General features: G+C 37.2%; 1 protein-coding gene across 4 annotated transcripts in view; it reads right to left on the minus strand.

Annotated features, from left to right (window-relative positions):
- Positions 1–2,416, minus strand: part of slc38a5b (solute carrier family 38 member 5b) — a 29,241-nt gene extending 26,825 nt beyond the window's left edge. Inside the window, exons 1-2 of one of the 4 annotated variants that reach the window (XM_017467873.3) lie at positions 2,274–2,416; positions 1,578–1,624 (exon numbers count right to left, since the gene is read on the minus strand). The gene's annotated coding sequence lies outside the window, so the exon portion shown is untranslated. Of the gene's footprint in view, positions 1–1,577; positions 1,625–2,209 lie in introns of all 4 variants that reach the window. The other 3 variants (XM_017467871.3, XM_017467870.3, XM_017467872.3) reach the window with 3 other exon arrangements.
- Positions 2,417–6,077: the final 3,661 nt, after the last annotated feature.

Raw genomic sequence — 6,077 nt, forward strand, 5'->3', positions numbered from 1 at the left:
ACACTGCACACTGTTCCATAGAACAATGGTTACTTCATGAGTTCACTTCTGTATTCATATTTAACTGTTGCTAAGAACCTCAATGTTTATGTTCAGCTCTGTTGACGTGAGCAGACAATATTTTAAGCAGCATTTTAAGTCGTAAAGGGAGGTGCTTACTTTGTGTATAATACGCTCCACGCTCCACACTTGCTCCTCAAGTTAAACAACTTTGAGCTCTCCACCCATTTCACTAACATTCTTAGACTTTTTTTCTCTTTCCTCATCTTACTAGTGCTCTTCACGATCTCCTGCTCCCCTTGTCATGCAAACACAAGCTTCACAGTAAAACACAAATGAATGGCAAACCGGATGCATTTAATTCTACAAAATTTGTTTTTTCATATCAGGCATATTGGGCGTGCCTGTACTTAAATGCCTGTACCCAAGCGATACTGCAATTTTTTCTCTTGGCTGGATCACAAGGCCCCAGACATATATATGCTTCAGATAAACCATGAGCATGCTCTCTGCAATTAGTACTTGGATATGTTTCCATGAAACCAAAATGAACGGCTTGTACTGCGCTGGATAAAAATAACAAAGAAAGCCTCATTTCATTTTGATCAAACATGTGACTGAGCAGCATGAGTTGTGCTAACAACATTCAAGACATTATTGTTGATTACATGAAGACTTGTCTATCAGCATCTTATATTCCTTTTCCATCCATTGAACTTCCTCAGACACAACAGAGGAGATTGCATATGACCAGGACATCCGCTCGGTATGACTGAGGAAGCCACTTTGTGCAAATCAATTGTGTGGGCCACAACTTTAGTGTGAGTGTTATACCCTGAGAGCCAACAAAATAAATTAGCCACATTCCATGTAGTTTCCACTTGATAGTGATACTGATAATAGTGGTGTGCTACGACAATTTTAGGATGCATGTTGTGTTCTATACAATTTTCTCAATACATAGTGCTTGACAAATTACAAAACACAGATTACACATTCACCACACACAATTCAACTATGTTTTGGTTTGCTAAAACAACACTAGGCTCTGTTTATGCTCTTTCCCACATGGGCTCTACGAACATGGCTGCTACCAGATGTGACAGTACAGTGTTTTTGCTTTGCGGTTTGTGGTTACACCTCCAAACTATTTAAATTATGATTCACTCTTTCATTCTATCAAATTGTTCACACTGTCACATTTAAATGTCTGTTACTGACACCAAAGCCTTATGACGACTTTTTTCACAGTGAAATATATACTTATTAGATAGAGCTTATTTCATTTATCCATATACTCCCACAGTAAATTAAATACTGAGTATTAGAATCTGTAGGATTGTAGGTTTTGAATCAACAATTTTCAGGGGTTTTTTTTTTTATATTATTTTTTAGGACAACTTTTCACTAGTAGTACTAGTAATGTGTTCCTTATTCAAAATGGTTTAAAAAGAATAGTGAAAATGCATGAAGCAACAACAGCAGGAAGGAAATTATTGCTTTTGACACAAAGATTTGAGAAATTAGGCCACATAAAGCTATGGCGGACAGTCTGAATGTACAAAAAAAAACCTTACGTGTCCTTTACTGTGTGATAGTTTTCTTAAGTGTTCTTCTCTCTTGCCTGCAAAAAAACATTAGTAGCCAAGGTGACATAAATGAAAGTGGGTCAGCATGTAGGTCATCAGACAACTGTTTTGATTTTTCTAACTTGCAAGAGTTAACAGGACTGTATTTAAATTATACAGGCATTTATATACAAATCCATGTTTCTTTTCTTTTTTTTCTTTCTTTCTTTCTTTTTCTTTTCTTTTCTTTTTTTTTTTTTAGAAATGTATCTGCTTTAATCTTGTGCTTTGATCCTGCGTTTTTCATACATGACACCAAAATATCATAGTGCTCTGTGTGAATTCAGCTATACTATATAAAATGTCCATCACATTCACAAAATTTCCATAAATTCCTTTGCTTTTTTTAACAAACAGAAAAAGAATGGTGTTGTGGCTGTTTTGTTAGTTTCTACTACTACAACCATACTGGGTAGATTAGACAGTTAAGAGTTCAACAGAAAACAGTGTGCTGGCGGATGATAATACTTTTAAAGGGTGTATACATGCATGTAAATTCCAAGCCCTTCCTTTCAAGAACGGCAGTTTGTTTAATGGCCCATGCACCCTGGCAAATTAGTTGTAAAAACAAAGCCTCTCACCTTTTTTTTACCTTTTGAAGTTGCAGTTAACGTTTTCTCAAATGTAGAAGTGGAGACACATTACCTGTGTAGTTTTCTTGGTTGAAATGTTTGTTTTTATCACTCTAATTGAGAAGAAACCAAAAGAAGAGCCAAAAGAAAAGAGGACACTACAGATCCAGTGAAGGGAGCAAGTGAGCAGGGGGAGAAAGCACATGTGTGGAGGAAGAAAAGGGCTGAAAGGCAGGGCTGTTCACACACACAGTCTCAAATTTCATGTGATGTCACACATACTACTGAAGTCACTAGAGCAAGTTAAAACAAGACAGTGTGCTTTTTCCCCTTCAATGAGTCTACGCTCACCACGCTAAAAATGAGTTGTGTTTCAATAAAGATGAATTATATATTAATACATATATATGCTCAGTTTTATCCATAATTAGTTTCTTTAGTTTAATAGTTACTTAAATTGGTGGCTGTGATTCAGCAGTTAATGTAATGTGTGAGTGATCTCATACAAATACTGTATGTTCATGTGGATTCCTCCCATAACTGAATCATTTTCCGTGTTTTTTGTCATTTAATTTTTGTCATTTTACATAGCAATGAGTTTAGGTGTGGAATTATAGTTTCTTTCCTGTTGCTAACTAAGATCTTATCTTTTCTAAGTCCCCTTAAAGACAAACAAAACACAAAGCAAAACAAAACAAAGGCATTATTGACAGAATTATTCATTTGTGCCACAGATTATTTAACACATAAACATTTGCCTACTTCTAGAATTGAAGCAGTCTGGCGATGTACAGTACTTCCCATGACATTTCAATACATAGTGCTAGAATGAAGATAATCTCTGAATGGAATCTCAGTTGCAGTTTGTTGTTCCTCACCCACAGAGCTAAATGGCTGTGCCACATGTTGGAAATCTGAGGTAATTCAGAAAAGTCTACCATTAAGTACACATGGGCTTTAAATATTTTTGGTGTGAGTCAAATAACTGAAGTAAATAGGTACTTTGTACTCATTTACATCTTCTCTAGTATTTCCCCTATTCAATATTCATGTTAGATTCAGTTCCGACGTTATTAATGATGTCTGCATTACATGGCAGTCAGCCACTTTTCAAGTGTGGTTTAGTTTCATTTAGACCAAAGGATTGATACTTTAATCTGGTTTAAGGTGTGTGATGTGTAGAGTTAATGTACTGTAATATGGAATGTGGGGAGAAAATTGCAACCTGATATAAATTAATGTCAAATGTAAACAGTATTGTTTCTGCTGGTTCCTTTGAAGATGATTGGTAACAGAACACAAAAAATGCTTTCATTTAAAAAAGGAAATGAAGTGTCTTGTTATATTTGTTTTAGACTTTCAAAATTTGTAAATTATAGACTAGATGTTTAGTTTGTTAACACAACAAGCAAAGACAATACATAAGCAAGATTATATTATTTGCATCATTTTCACTAGGTGTACCTTCTAATACAATTTAGAATGATATCTTTCTGATTTCAGAAATATTTGGACAGAAGGAAATGCTCCCCCCAACCCCCAAGGGTAATTAGCACCATAAATCAGACAACACCTCAAATATACAGTGAGGGAAAGAATTATTTGATCCCCTGCTGATTTTGTACGTTTGCCCACTGACAAAGAAATGATCTATAATTCTATAATTTTAATGGTAGGTTTATTTGAACAGTGAGAGACAGAATAACAACAAGAAAATCCAGAAAAACGCATGTCAAAAATGTTATAAATTGATTTGCATTTTAATGAGGGAAATAAGTATTTGACCCCCTCTCAATCAGAAAGATTTCTGGCTCCCAGGTGGCTTTTATACAGGTAACGAGCTGAGATTAGGAGCACACTCTTAAAGGGAGTGCTCCAAATCTCAGCTTGTTACCTGTCTAAAAGACACCTGTCCACAGAAGCAATCAATCAATCAGATTCCAAACTCTCCACCATGGCCAAGACCAAAGAGCTCTCCAAGGATGTCAGGGACAAGACTGTAGACCTACACAAGTCTGGAATGGGCTACAAGACCATTGCCAAGCAGCTTGGTGAGAAGGTGACAACAGTTGGTGCAATTATTCGCAAATGGAAGAAACGCAAAAGAACTGTCAATCTCCCTTGGCCTTGGGTTCCATGCAAGATCTCACCTCGTGGAGTTGCAATGATCATGAGAACAGTGAGGAATCAGCCCAGAACTACACGGGAGGATCTTGTCAATGACCTCAAGGCAGCTGGGACCATAGTCACCAAGAAAACAATTGGTAACACACTACGCCGTGAAGGACTGAAATCCTGCAGCGCCCGCAAGGTCCCCCTGCTCAAGAAAGCACATATACATGCCCGTCTGAAGTTTGCCAATGAACATCTGAATGATTCAGAGGACAACTGGGTGAAAGTGTTGTGGTCAGATGAGACCAAAATGGAGCTCTTTGGCATCAACTCAACTCGGCATGTTTGCAGGAGGAGGAATGTTGCCTATGACCCCAAGAACACCATCCCCACCATCAAACATGGAGGTGGAAACATTATGCTTTGGGAGTGTTTTTCTGCTAAGGGGACAGGACAACTTCACCACATCAAAGGGACGATGGACGGGGCCATGTACCGTCAAATCTTGGGTGAGAACTGCCTTCCCTCAGCCAGGGCATTGAAAATGGGTCGTGGATGGGTATTCCAGCATGACAATGACCCAAAACACACGGCCAAGGCAACAAAGGAGTGGCTCAAGAAGAAGCACGTTAAGGTCCTGGAGTGGCCTAGGCAGTCTCCAGACCTTAATCCCATAGAAAATCTGTGGAGAGAGCTGAAGGTTCGAGTTGCCAAACGTCAGCCTCGAAACCTTAATGACTTGGAGAAGATCTGCAAAGAGGAGTGGGACAAAATCCCTCCTGAGATGTGTGCAAACCTGGTGGCCAACTACAAGAAACGTCTGACCTCAGTGATTGCCAACAAGGAATTTGCCACCAATTACTAAGTCATGTTTTGCAGAGGGGTCAAATACATATTTCCCTAATTAAAATGCAAATCAATTTATAACATTTTTGACATGCGTTTTTCTGGATTTTTTTGTTGTTATTCTGTCTCTCACTGTTCAAATAAATCTACCATTAAAATTATAGACTGATCATTTCTTTGTCAGTGGGCAAACTTACAAAATCAGCAAGGGATCAAATACTTTTTTCCCTCACTGTATATGCACTAATATGAAAAGCATGTTTATAAACCTATAGTAATACCCTAACAAATGAACTTGTAGCACCGAATTAGCTTTACTTTATTTCATTGATGTAATTTTATTATTAGTCCCCACCCTGCTGGAAAAAAATTTAAATCATAATAAAAATTCTAATGGTTTCCATTACAAATCATCAGCTAACCATTAAAACCATTACCATTATTGGCTCTTAATGGTATCCGCTAGACAAAACATGCCACCAATAGAAGGCCACAAATTACCAGTTAAAACCTATTAGAGTTTCCATTAAAACCAATACAATTCCCATTATAACCAGTAAAACAATTACACATTTTATGAGGGTTTCTATTGTTTTGGGGTGATTTTTGATTTTTTTTTTTTCAGCAGGGTAGCGTACTTAATTTACTATCTATTTTATTTCCCTTATCCTAACCGTTAATATGTTATTTATTTAGAATTAGACATGATTTTGGCTATTCAAACATTTTAAATAAATAAATAAATAAATAAATAAATAAATCAGCGCGCACGTGCTCAAGCGTCATTTGAGTTATGAGAATTGAACACCGAGGCCTTGTGGGAAAGCGTGTTTTGATGCCATAGTTTTATAGATAAAGGCCAAATTATTTATGGTGCGACAAAACTTCATATCCCATAGTGCACTCCGGCGGGCACTCC

The sequence above is a fragment of the Ictalurus punctatus genome, chromosome 5 (assembly GCF_001660625.3).
Source record: "Ictalurus punctatus breed USDA103 chromosome 5, Coco_2.0, whole genome shotgun sequence".
Lineage (NCBI taxonomy): Eukaryota > Metazoa > Chordata > Actinopteri > Siluriformes > Ictaluridae > Ictalurus > Ictalurus punctatus.